We start from the raw sequence: 13911 nt of genomic DNA, 5'->3' as shown, positions 1-13911 counted from the left end.
TACTTGATGTACCTTTGTTCTGCTACACATTTACCCAGTTAACACCAGAAGAAAAGAAGTAGGATTAGAATAATTTTTGATACCTCATGTTCCATTAATTATACATAAATCAGTTTGAATTTTCAATTATGAAACTATCTCACAGACTTTACACTGTTCACACTTACAAAATGGCTTCATAGAAGGCAAAGAATATGGTACAGCATCATCATCAGAAGGCTATGCATTGAACATGTCCAGAAATCTCAAATGCAGGCTTCTTTTCATCTGTTGCTATTTCATGCAAAGATGGACATTGTCTCCAGATCTCGAAGCATTACCAGTGTGCATGGTTAGGAGCACCATTTATCTTTAACTAATACATGTCCTAACATGACCAAGAAGCAACAATTTATGATAAAAGTAAAATCAGTTTAGATTAGATGAAATTAATTCATGCTATGCACATTTTTCTCATCTTGTTTCATTGCGCTCCAGTCAAGAATCATCCTAAGAAAGAGGAAGTTATCTCTTGTGTTCTTATATGTATCAATGTTTTCATACGCCCTAGATATCATTTAATAGTTTGTCTTGGTGTAGATTTAGAGACTCAAAACTAGTTTATATCAGAAGATGAAAGGCATTTTTATCCAGTATTGTTTATGAAAACTCTGATGCCAATCTGAGTAGTGCTTCTTTGTAGTTGACCTCTTTGTTTTTTCTATCTTGTGTGCTATAGCTTAGGAGATTCTTTTTATCTTTGGTGTTCTAAACTTTCAGAAGGAGGCATTTAGGTTTAGTTGTTTTGTTTGTTTCTGTTTTATAATAATGTATTCTTCTTATTTGTTGTACTGGGTGCATAATCAGGTCTTTGATATATCATAGTTTTCATATTTATTTGAGAGGAAGAGAGAGGGAGGAAAAGAAGGATAGAGGGAGAGAGGGAGGGAGGGAGGGAGAGAGAGAAAGTATCTTCTCTGCTGTTTCACTCCCCAAATGTCTGCAATAGCCAGGATTAGGACTAGGCCAGGAATGCAATCTAGGTCTCCCATGCAAGTGGTAGGAATCCAATTACTTGAGCCATCACTGCTACCTCCCTCCCAAGGTACACATAAGCAAAAAGCTGCAGTTGGACCTGGAGCTGGGTCTCAAACTCCAACACTCCAGTATTGGATAAGGGCATGTGGACCACTGGGCTAAATACCAGCTCCATGAAGTCCCTTGTTCTTTAAGCTTGAAAACATTGTGTTATTACTCTCAAACTTTCCTTCACTCTGTTGGTAAATTGAAATTGGGCTATTTGGATTGATTGATCTTTTTGAGGTTTACTTTCCATTTAATCTGGTTGAATTTATTTGCATACAACTTTATCCTGTCCCCTTATGATAGTTTTTATTTTCATAAAGTCACTATTCCACTGTAGTTGGAAAAGTACTTTATATAATATGAATCATTTCAAATTTGTTTTTCTTGTTTTTTCGGTCTAAGTTATCATCTATCCTGTAGAACTTTTTGTCTAAATGAAGGATTGTTTATTGTATAGGCAGAACAATAGATTCTGCTGTTACTGGATGGCATGTGGAGTACACAGATACCTGTTAAGGCTACTGATTTATAGTTAACTCTCTAATTTCCTTTTTTCTAGCTATTCTATCTATTTTTCAAATATAGAGATCTATGTGCCCTACTATTATAATTGAATTGTCTATTTGTCCCTTAAATTCTTTCAACATCAGCTACTATTGGTGGTGGTGGGGGGGTTCTGTTGTCAGGTATATTTATAATTGTTCTGTGTTCTAGAGAAATTACACTTCTTATCATTAAAAAGATTCCCTTGGGGAGTGTAACAAATGATGGAATCTCTCTCTCTCTCTCTCTCTTTCTCTCTCTCTTCTCCTTCTCCTTCTCCTTCTCCTCCTCCTCCTCCCCCTCCCCCTCCCCCTCCCCCTCCCCCTCCCCCTCCCCCTCCCCCTCCCTCTCCCTCTCCCTCTCCCTCTCCCTCTCTTCCTCTCTCCCTGTCTTCCTCTCCCCACCCCATCTCTGGCACTCTGCCTTTACAATACAAAAAATAAAACTTTTTAAAATCGAAACAATAAAAATTTTTTAAAAATCCTTTCTTGTTTGGGGTCAGTACTGTGGTTCAACAGGTTAAGCCACCACTTCCAACATCAGCATCCCACATGGGAGTACTGATTCAAGTCCTGGTAGCTCCACTTCTGATTCAGCTAAGGAAGATGGCCCAAGTGCTTGGACCCCTGCCACCCACATGTGGGTAACCCAAATGGAGCTTTGTGCCCCTGGCTTCGTCCTTGACCAACCCTAGCCTTTGTGGCCATTTGGAGAGTGAACCAGTAGATCTATGATTTCTCTCTCTCTGTGTCTCTCCTTCTCTCTGTTTCACTCTGCCTTTCAAATGAATAACATAAATCCTTAAAAATAATTAATTTTGTGGCCGGCACCGCGGCTCACTAGGCTAATCCTCTGCCTTGCGGCGCCGGCACACCGGGTTCTAGTCCCGGTCGGGGCGCCGGATTCTGTCCCGGTTGCCCCTCTTCCAGGCCAGCTCTCTGCTGTGGCCCGGGAGTGCAGTGGAGGATGGCCCAAGTCCTTGGGCCCTGCACCCTATGGGAGACCAGGAGAAGCACCTGGCTCCTGCCTTCGGATCAGCGCGGTGCACCGGCCGCGGCAGCCATTGGAGGGTGAACCAATGGCAAAGGAAGACCTTTCTCTCTGTCTCTCTCTCTCACTGTCCACTCTGCCTGTCAAAAAAAAAATAATTAATTTTAAAATTGCTTTGTTTGTCTTCAAGAAAAGTTTCACCTTCAATTCTTTTTTATCTGATATATATGCTCTCTAGCTCTCTTTTAGAAACCGCTTGAGTGATGGTATCTCTTCCTATCTTTTCACAATAAACCAATTTATGTCTTTGACTTTAAAATATATACATAAGGGGCCGGCGCTGTGGCTTAGTGGGTTAAAGCCCTGGCCTGCAGTGCCGGCATCCCATATAGGCACTGGTTCTAGTCCCGGCTGCTCCTCTTCCAATCCAACTCTCCACTATGGCCTTGGATAGCAATAGAAGATATCCCAAGTCCTTTGGCCTCTGCACTAGCGTGGGAGACCAGGAAGAAGCTCCTGGCTCCTGGCTTCAGATTGGTGCAGCTCTAGCTGTTGTGGCCATCTGGGGAGTTAACCAGTGGATGGAAGACCTTTCTCTCTGTCTCTACATCTCTCTGTAACTCTGTCTTTCAAACAAATAAAATAAATCTTTAATATATATATATTTTCTTATATATATGTAAATATATATATATACACAATTGGGGCCTGCATTGTGGCACAATAGGTTAATCCTCCACCGTGGTGCTGGCATCCCATATATGTGCTGTTTCTAATCCTGGCTGCTTCTCTTCTGATCCAGCTCTCTGCTATGGCCTGAGAAAGAGGTGGAAAATGGCTTGGGCTCTGCATCTGTGTGGGAGACCTGGAAGAAGCTCCTGGCTCCTGGCTTCAGATCTGCACAGCTCTGGCCATTGTATTCATTTGGGGAATGAAACAGTGGATGGAAGACCTCTCTGTCTCTCCCTATCACTGTCTGTAAATCTTTCTCTCAAAGAAATAAATAAAATCTTTTAAAAAGAATAAAATATATCTACAATATAAAGCACATATTTACATCATTTTTCTTATCCATTCTACCATAATTTTGATTTTGACTCAACTGTTGAATCCATTCAAGTGCAATATAATTAATAATGTATTTATCATTTTGCTATTTTTTTCTGTATATTGTTTCAGTTGTGTCCCTCTCTTCACCTACTGTTATTTTTTCTTTTAAGATTTATTTATTTATTTGAAATGCAGAGTTAGAGAGAGGCAGAGGCTGAGAGAGAGAGAGAGAGAGAGAGAGAGGTGGCTGGATCGGAAGTGGAGCAGCTGGGACTTGAACCGGCACCGATATGAGATGCTGGCACTGCAAGAGGTGACTTTACCCGCTACTCCACAGTGCCAGCCACCTGCTGTTGCTTTCATTTGAGTTATAAAGATATTTTCCAGTAAATCATTTTAAATGTGTGTGTGTTTGTCTGTAATATGAAGCAAATTCAAAACATTCATGCACATTTCCATGAATTTTTTGAAGTCCACTCATGCATGCGTGTGTGTGTGTGTGTGTGTGTGTGTTCATTCTTTAGTGGTTATCCTGGATATTGCAATTAATAATTTGTCAGAAGTTCAGATCACTACAAACGGAATTTTAATAGCGTAATTAAAAAGTGCTCTTATGTAATTTCAATCTATTTATTTTAAAATTATAGTCCCCCAAATATATTTTATACGTATTTATTCATACAATTATCTTTTAAATAAAATAGCAAAAGATCAGATACACATAAATATGGATTTACACTATCTTTTGTACTTATCTATGTAGGAATTCTTTTCAGGTGTCCTTTATAGATTCATGTGGAGTCAGGTTATTGTTTATAGTCTCTTTCTTTCAGCAAAGGTTTCCCTTTAGTGATTTTTGCGTGACAGGTCTCTTAGTCTGTACTATTATAAAAAATACCTTAAACTGGTAATTTATTAACAAGAGAAATGTATTTCACACAGTTTTGGATACTGAGAACTGCGGGATTTAGGAGCTGACAACTTTGATGCTTGGGCTGCTCTTCAATTTCAGGAGGATACCTTCTTGCTGTGTTTTCACATGGTGTATATACAAACCCATACATATGTGCATCCATACAGATAGATACACAGACACACATACTCATAATTAGATTTACAGTAGATATAATTACCAGGATGTTACAAACCAAACATGCTTAAATATGAATTATACATGCAAATCTACTCTAACTAGGAATTAAGTCTAGCAACTTTAAAGGCACAGTGATGCATTTACAAGGATTGTCAAGACAAATTACAACTAAGTGGCTTATGCAAGAAAGAAATTTATTTTCTCCCAGTTCTGGTTGCCAGAAATCCATGACTGAGTTGTTAGCCAGCTTGCATTTTTGCTGAGGCCTCAAATGATCATCTTCTCCCTATGTCTTCTCGTGATCTTCCCTCTCTGTGTGTATGGACTTTTTCTTCTTTTTATAAGAACACTTGTTATCTTTGATTAGAGCCCACACAAACAACTTCATTTTAACTTTATATCCTCTTTAAAGATCCTAAAACCAAATATGTTCACATTCTAAGCTGAGGGGGTTAAGAATACAGTATATGACTTTGTGGGGGATAAAATTCAGCCTAAGAACTTGTGCTTATTTCCGCGTATGTCAGCAGTTTGAAGAAAGTTAAATTCTGAATTCTTCCTGCTAGGCTGCTATCCAACATTGGGTTATCATTGACACTTTGTGCTTTTCCTTGAGATTTGTATAATTGACTCATGAATAAATTATTTTTCCATTGAAATATCCTGTTTAACTCAAACTCATGACATTGTAAAGACCCCAATATTAGAACCATTTTGTAAATTACATTATTTCTAATAATACAATAATGCTAAGAATTTTACTACTTTAAATAACCTCTCTCCAGCTGAATTTCTCTCCAGCTTCTACACTATTCTGCTTCCTTTTCGAATTGTCTTCCCTGTAAGATGTTTTGTGTTGGATATCTCAAAAGTTTCTTCTCTGCTCATTTTTCAGCCAATTCCAATAAAACATTTTCCTCTATGTATTTGCCAAAAAATATTCTTGACAGAGTCAGCAAAAACATTTGTGTTGTTGAATACATTGATGCATTTTCATAACTTATTTCATTTGACCTAATAGCACTGCTTAATCAATACAATGATTTATCCTTTCTCAAAAACCTTACTTGATTTTCATAACACTGTATGCTACATTTCCCTTTCTAATTTACTGCCCTAGCCTGCTTTAGTGGTGATAATGACTAGAAAGGAGCACGACTAAGTCCCCTGTTACGTTACTAATATTCTACTTACTGATCTATGTCTTGGTCCATTCAAGTTACTGTAAAAAATATAGACTTAATAAGATATAAACAGCAGAAATTTATTTCTCACAGTTCTGGAGCCAGGGAAATTAAAAATTAAGGTGAAAAGCTATTCAGTGTCTTGTGAGGAGTGGATCACAAATGGCACTTTCTCAGTGTCCTCACCTGGAAAAAGAAAGAAACCAGCTCACTGGGAGTTCTTTTACAATGGTATTAATCCCATTCTTGAGGGTGCTGGCCTCATGATTTTATCATCTCTCAAGGACCCAGCTTTCGATACCACCACAATTGTGATTAGATTTTCAACATGCAAAGTTTGAGGGAACACAGACATTCAGATTATAGTTATCCAGGTAATAGTTACATGGATGTGTTCACCTGAAAACTTAATAAACACATACTCACTAATATGTTAGATTTTCTATAAGTTAGTTTTTAAGTAAATCCACAAAGAACAAAGCTTAGGGAAAAGCTTCAACATTTGGAGCCATCTGTATAATCCATATTTAAAATGTTGAACTTTGTGTTCTAGAAAATGTGGTATATGTAAACAATGGAATTCAGCTTTCAAAGGAAGTGGCAGTTCCATTATTTGTTGAACCTGGAGGATATTAAGCTGTGTAAAATAGGCCAGGCACAGAGAGACAAATATCATATCATTTCACTAATATATAGAATGTACAGGACTTGCATTCATAAAATAGAGAGTAGAATTATGGTTACCAGAAGATGGGAAGAGTAGAGTAGATATGGAAAGGGGAGATATTGATCAAACCATACAAAATTTCTGTTGTATATCTGTAATAAATTTAATGATATATTATACATAATGACTACTATAATAAATAACACATTCTATATTTAAAAGTTGCTAAAAGAAAATATTTAAATGGTTTTACCACAAAGAAATGCTAAGTATGTGAGGTGATATGTTTGTTAAATAGCCTTACTTAATTCACATTGTGAAAGTATACCACAGATTCCAAATCTTTAGCAAAATTGTAGACATGAAGGGCATATGAGAACATTCTGCTCAAAATTAGCAGATTATACATTCTTCTCAAGTGCATATGTAACAATCTCCAGGATAGCTCATAGATTAGGTCCAAAAGAAATTCTTAACAAATAGAAGACTAACATCATGCCATGTACCAAAAATACACAGCAAAAGTAGTAATAAGAGGGAGTTTTATCGCAATAAAATATATTAGGAAAGCAGAAGCCTTCCAAATAAACAACCTACATTTATACTTCAAAGAATCAGAAAAGCAGTAGAAATTAAGCCTAGTATTAGCAGAGGGAAGGCAATAAAAGTATGTAACTGAAATAAATGAAATATAAAAAATGAGAAGAAAATCAACAAAATTAAGACAATATGGAGATTCTTCTGAGATCTGAAATTAGATCTACTGTATGACCCAGCCATCCCATTCCTGGGAATTTACCTAAATGAAATGAAATCAACATATGAAAGAGTTATCTATACCCCCATGTTTATTACAGCTCAATTCACAATAGCTAACATTTTAATGCCCATTGCTTATAAAAAGCTCTCAACTAGCTAGGTATAGAGTGAATTTACATCAACATAATAAAAGCTGTGTGTGACAAGCCCACAGCTAACATCATACGCAATAATTAAAAGTTTAAAATGTTTCCTGTAATTTCAGGAATAAGACAAATATGAGAACTCTCACTACTTTTATCCAACATAGTATGGGATGCCTGTCATAGCAATTAGGAAAAAAAAGAAGCAAAAAGCATCCAAATCAAAAAGAAAGAAATTAAATTGTAGTGTTTACAAATGTCATGATCTCATGTGTAGAAAACATTTAAGACAAAAAACTTGGTAGTAGTAATAAACAAATTTAGTTAATTTGCAGCTTACAAAATCAAAATATAAAAATCTGTTTTGTATCTGCATAACTATGAATTACAAATAATCAAGAAAATAATTCCATTTACAAAGCATCGAAAGAAGTAAAGCTAATAACACAAGTGAAAGACTGATACACTTGGCAGGCACCGTGGATTACCAGCCTAATCCTCCGCCTGCGGTACCGGCACCCTGGGTTATAGTCCCTGTTGGGGCGCCGGATTGTGTACTGGTTTCTCCTCTTCAAGTCCAGCTCTCTGCTGTGGCTTGGGAAGGCAGTGGAGGATGGCCCAAGTGCTTGGGCCCTGCACCCCATGGGAGACCAAGAGGAAGCACCTAGCTCCTGGCTTTGGATTGCGGCAGCGCCAGCCCTGGCGGCCATTTGGGGGGTGAACCAACGGAAGGAAGACCTTTCTCTCTGTCTCTCTTTCTCACTGTCTAACTCTGCCTGTCAAAAAAAAAAAAAAAAAAAAAAAAGAGAGAGAGAAAGAAAGAAAGAAAGACTCATACACTAAAAAAATGAAAAAAGACTCATACATTGAAAACTACATATTGCTTGCTGAAAGCATTTAAAAACACAAATAAAATAAAATTTTAAAAAAGACACAGGTAACAAGAAAGGCATTTCATGATCATGGACTGAAGTACTTAATATTTTTAGAATGTCTATGCTATCCAAAGATCATGGACTGAAGTACTTAATATTTTTAGAATGTCTATGCTATCCAAAGCCATCCACAGCTTTAGTGTATCCTCAATCAAAATCTTAATGGCTTTTTTTTTTTTTTTACAAAATAGAAAACAATCCTAAAATTCACATGGAATCTCATGGGATCACTGAATAGCCAAAGCAATCTTGAGAAAAAATAGAGGGCATTGCACTCCCTGATCTCAAAATTTACTACAAAGTAATTAGAATAGTATGGTACTGGCGTTAAAACAGATTTATAGACCAATGAAACAGAATAGAAAATACAAAATAAATTACTCATTTTCAGCCAACTGATTTTCAACAAAGGTTCCAAGAATACAGTGTGAAAAGCATAGTTTCTTTAACAAATGGTTCTGAGAAAATTATATACCCATATAAAAATGCTGAAACTAGACACTTATCTTAAACAATACAGAAAAATCAACTAGGACTATATTAAAGACTTAAACATAAGACCTGAAACTATAAAATCCCTTTAATGAAACAAAGAGAAAATTCTTCTTGACATTGTTATTGTTAATGACTCTTTGAATATGACATTAAAGAACAGACAACTAAAAGAAAAAGAATAGCTCTTTTCTGGTTACGGTGGTGCGAGGAACCATGAGCAGACATCCTGTATGAGGCACTGCAGAAGTCCTGTTCTGTAACCAACACAGGCGCTGAAAGTTTTCGGAAACAATGGAGCTTCAGATCACCTTGAAAAGTTAGGATCCTCAAAAGAGCAAATGCTTCTTGGGCATCATCAGGCTGGAGTCTACTCCCCGCCCCAAGTTCTCCGTGTTTGTCCTGGGAGACCAGTAGCACTGTGATGAGGCCAAGGCTGTGAATATCCCCCACCTGGACATCCAGGCTCTGAAGAAGCTCCACGACAACAAGAAGCTGGTCAAAAAGCTCACTAAGTATCATGCCTGTTTACCCTCAGAGTCTCTGATCAAGCCGATCTCATAAATCCTGGACCCAGGCCTAAGTAAGGCTGGCAAGTTCCCTTTTTGGCTGATGCCCAATGAGAATCTGGTGGCCAGACTCCAAGAGATACAGTCCACAATGAAGTTCCAGATGAAGAAGGTGCTCTGTCTGGCCATGGCAGTTGGCGACATAAGGATAGCATATGATGAGCTAGTGTACAACGTCCACCTGGCTGTCAACTTCCTGGTGTCATTGCTCAAGAAGAATTGGCAGAACGTCCGGGCCTTAAGAGCACCCTGGGAAAGCTGCAGTGCCTGTATTAAAGTACATCCTAATGAACTATGGTGTCACCAAAAAAAAAAAAAAAAGGAAGAAGAAAGGATAAAAGACATAAAAATAAAAATATCATTAAGCATTATTATAGCATTATTGTGAATCACTATGTAACAACAGATATGATAATCAAGAAGAAATGGCCTAATTCCTAGATGCATACACCATGCCAGACTGAATCTTAAAGAATACAAAAGCTGTGGGATAGCAGTGGAGGATGGCCCAGGTCCTTGGGCCCCTGCGCCCGTGTGGGGGACCTGGAGGAAGCTCCTGGCTCCTGGCTTCAGATCAGCGCGGCTCCGGTCATTGCGGCCATCTTGGGAGTGAGTCAGCGGATGGAGGACCTCTCTCTCTGTCTCTACCTCTCTCTGTAACTCTTTCAAATAAATAAAAATAAATCTTAAAAAAAAAAGAATAGAAAGGCTGAACATATTACTAATGAGTAAAAATAAAATCAAATCTGCAAGAATCAGTAATAAGTCTTCCACTGGTGGCAGACATTTGACACAGAATTTAGGCAGTCACTTGGGATGTGTGTAACCCATATCAGAATACCTTGGGGTCAACTCTAACCACTGCTCTCAACTCCAGCTTCCTGATAATGTGCACCCTGGGAGGATGTATGTGGTGCCACAAAATAGTTGGGTCCCTGCTACCTGGCATTTATTTCAAATAAATAAATAAATATTTGAAAGGTAGAGTTACAGAGAGGCAGAGAGAGAGAGAGAGAGAGAGAGAGAGGTCTTCCATTCGCTGATTCATTTCTCAAATGGCCTCAATGGCCAGAGCTGCACTGATCGAAAGCCAAGAGCCAGGAGCTTCTTCCAGGTCTCCCGTGTGGGTACAGGGCCCAAGGACTTTGGCCATCTTCTACTGCTTTCCTAGGCCATAGAAGGACTTGAACTGGTGCCCACATGGGATGCCAGCACTGCAGGCCATGGCTTTACCCGCTACCCCACAGTGCTGGCCCCCAGATTATATCTTGAAGCAAGACATTTAGGCTTCCACTCCTGTGTTTATGTATTTCCATATTGTCTCTAATACGTTTTTTTCAAAGACATTACAAGCATTGCTCAAAAGAACACTCTATCTTCTTCAGTCAGTAGACTCATGGTATTTGCATAAATAAATACACAAAGACCAAGTTGGTGAAGTTTAACTCTACCATTTTTAAATTCTATAAATCTAAGTTAATGAATCCTATTGTGATATGATCCTTACAAAGAGTCACTTAAAATTTAAGTTCCTATGTGACAAAACACAAAAATAAAGACTGCTATTTTAAAAACAAATTATGAGAGACTTCATTTGGAAGCAGATGGGGAGAAATTTTGTGTGGTGCTGAAGTAATTATATTTATTATATGTGTAAATATATCACACAAAGAAAATGCTCAACTGCAGATATGTGTATCTCACTCATATACTCACATGCCTGGTAAATATGTGTACTGTCCATAATTTATAGTAAATATGTTTCCTAGTTATTTGTGTGTTTTAATTGGAAACACATCTTTCTTTAGATTTGGGGATTTGAAAGCATCTTCAAATATTTTCTCTCTTACCTTCTTTGCCTATTGAACTTATTTTAAAAAATCCCCCATTATAATCTCATATAAAATAGGTTCACTTTTATGATGTCTAACATTTTTGAGCATGTGAAATACAATTATAATGCTTATATTTCTGTCAAATAATGACTTTTGAAATAACATTAATGTTTAATTATTGAGTTTATTTTCTTTTTGCTTAATAGTAATGTTGCCATTGCAATAGTAGAATAAATCAGTTAAAACGCTTCAAATTCCCCATACTACTTTTAAAATGTTCCCTTGAAGTGGCATTGTCCACTTTTATGCATGGTTTTTATTACATCTTAAGGACTTTTTATATAAAAATATGTCACATTTTGATAAGGATGTTGGTTTGGAATTGGTTTAAAGTATAGGAAATTTCTTTATATTTCAGTTGAAAAAATATCTTTCCCACAGTGAGGCAAACTATGTCGTCACTCTTTATTTAAAAGCACCAATTTTCTTCAAGTTGTTGATACACACTATAACAATGATGATAATCAAGAAGAGTAAGGCCTGAGCAGTAAGGTCGAATAAATATGTAACATGCCAAATAAAAGTTAATCAAACTATACTCTTGAGAGAGTCAGTATAGATGATTATAGAGTGCATACTAAAATTACCCAGGTACCCTGATATATGCTAAAGGATTACAACACCACTAGACAAAAAATCAAATATTTTTGAGTAAAGATCAATAAACATGTCGGTTCAATTGATAACCATATAACTTGGAATAATTATGGTGCTACACTGAATGAAGATACAAATTATAACCCAAGATATTATACAATGCCATTTTGTAAACTATTGTTATATCTTCCGTCTGAATGTTGAACTTCTTTATAATATATATGTGTATATATATATATACATATATGCTGTGCAATTCCTTAAACAGCTATATCACTAGCCTATCTTATTTGTTTTTAAGCCATGGATTTTGTTGATAGTGGATCAAAAATAATTTGCACTAATCTAAATGATTTCCAGTGTGTATTGAAATAAATTGTGCTAGTATCTACATATAGCCACTCTCATATGCTTTCAATAGAAAGTAATCATGTGTGCTGAATAGCATAGCATTTATTGGACTTGGTAATATACATGGAAAAATGCCTTATTTTCAAAGGCACTAGTTACTCACAGCAGAATTCAATTTGCTCTACACACAGTACTTTTTCTTCATAAATGGTTAATGCTGGCGTCCACTTAATCAAAAATAACCAGAAGTATAACTAAAAAACAGTGATATGCATCAATGATCATTACTGAATTATAGGGAGGATTTATAATGAACATATGTACTCAGCAAAGTACCAACTGTCAGAAATAATAATTTATGAGCAGTAAGTAAAATAGGAAGTTCGATATATTTATGAACATCATTATATTGGATCTATGGGTTACAGCATACAGATTCTATGTAAATTGATTACATAATAATAATGTGAGACTTCCTCCCACATTCCTTTAGAAATACATTACAAAAGATAAAAATAGAAATTTCTACTGGTACTCAAATACAGGAAGTGTATTATATGAATGCTACATATGTTAACACATGTAAGAAGATGCCTACTCAGAATGTTTTCCCCTGCTAAGAGGAATAATCCTTGGAAGCAAATGCAGGAAATCCTGACATATCCACTAGATAGCCCCAACTCGCAGGGAGCAATTGAAGAGAGAACACAGAAAACTATGTGGAATTTATCCTTCTGACAAGTCATATTCCCTCTAAGGAGACAGCTTGGTAGAAAAAAAGAGATTAAATATGTACAGCAAGCAAAAGTTAGTATATCTGAAGAATTTGGCTGTATTTGTGAATAATTACTGAAGCATAGAAAAAAGGTACCACTTCAAGAATCAACCTAAAGGTAGTCCTTCCCTTTTTATGAGACAAATAAGAAACATTTTTAAGTTCTGTTTTCAAAGAGATTACAAGGAACTTACATTTATGAAGTCATGGCAAGTAGTTGTAAGTAAAGAATAATCTGAGATCAGAAAACAGTAAGGGGAAGATAAATGAATAAGAAGAATAGAAAATGAACGACAAATTGGCATTCTGAATTTTAAAACTTCTTATTTGAAGAGGTGAAAAATATTTCATCCATAACATAATATAATTATTTCAATCTAACAACTGGTTTCATGTTTAATGGTGAGAAGAAAAAATAGGGTTCTCAAACCTGGTTGTACATAAGATCCACATAGGGAGATCTTAAAAAATATTTTTGATGCGAAGATCTCCCTGAAGTTCAATTAACTTACTGTCTCCTGAAGCACAGTCTAGTCATCAGTACTTATTTAAGTTCCACAGGCTATTTTAATGTGAAGCCAAGGTTGTAAGCCACTGCACTCCCATGTCATTTTTCAAAGTGTTCCTTTAATATGCTGATATAAATTGCGGTCTGCTGGAGAAGAATATCATATGTAGCACTTCCGCAGAAGCTATTTAATGTGAAACATCTGGTTGGACCACTGTTTTGTGAAACGTAATTTGGGAAATGCAGAACCAGAAATATTGCCATTCAAAACAAGGACACCAAAACATTTTCAGTC

At 36.6% G+C, this 13911-nt stretch overlaps 1 pseudogene; it reads left to right on the top strand.

The window, feature by feature from the left end:
* Nucleotides 1–288: 288 nt before the first annotated feature.
* LOC100354728 (large ribosomal subunit protein uL1 pseudogene) lies at nt 289–9766 on the top strand (annotated as a pseudogene).
* Nucleotides 9767–13911: the final 4145 nt, after the last annotated feature.

This window comes from Oryctolagus cuniculus, chromosome X (assembly GCF_051225735.1).
Source record: "Oryctolagus cuniculus isolate XC-2025 breed Fujian yellow rabbit chromosome X, ASM5122573v1, whole genome shotgun sequence".
In the NCBI taxonomy this organism is placed as follows: Eukaryota; Metazoa; Chordata; class Mammalia; order Lagomorpha; family Leporidae; genus Oryctolagus; species Oryctolagus cuniculus.
This window is presented reverse-complemented; position numbering and strand designations above follow the sequence as displayed.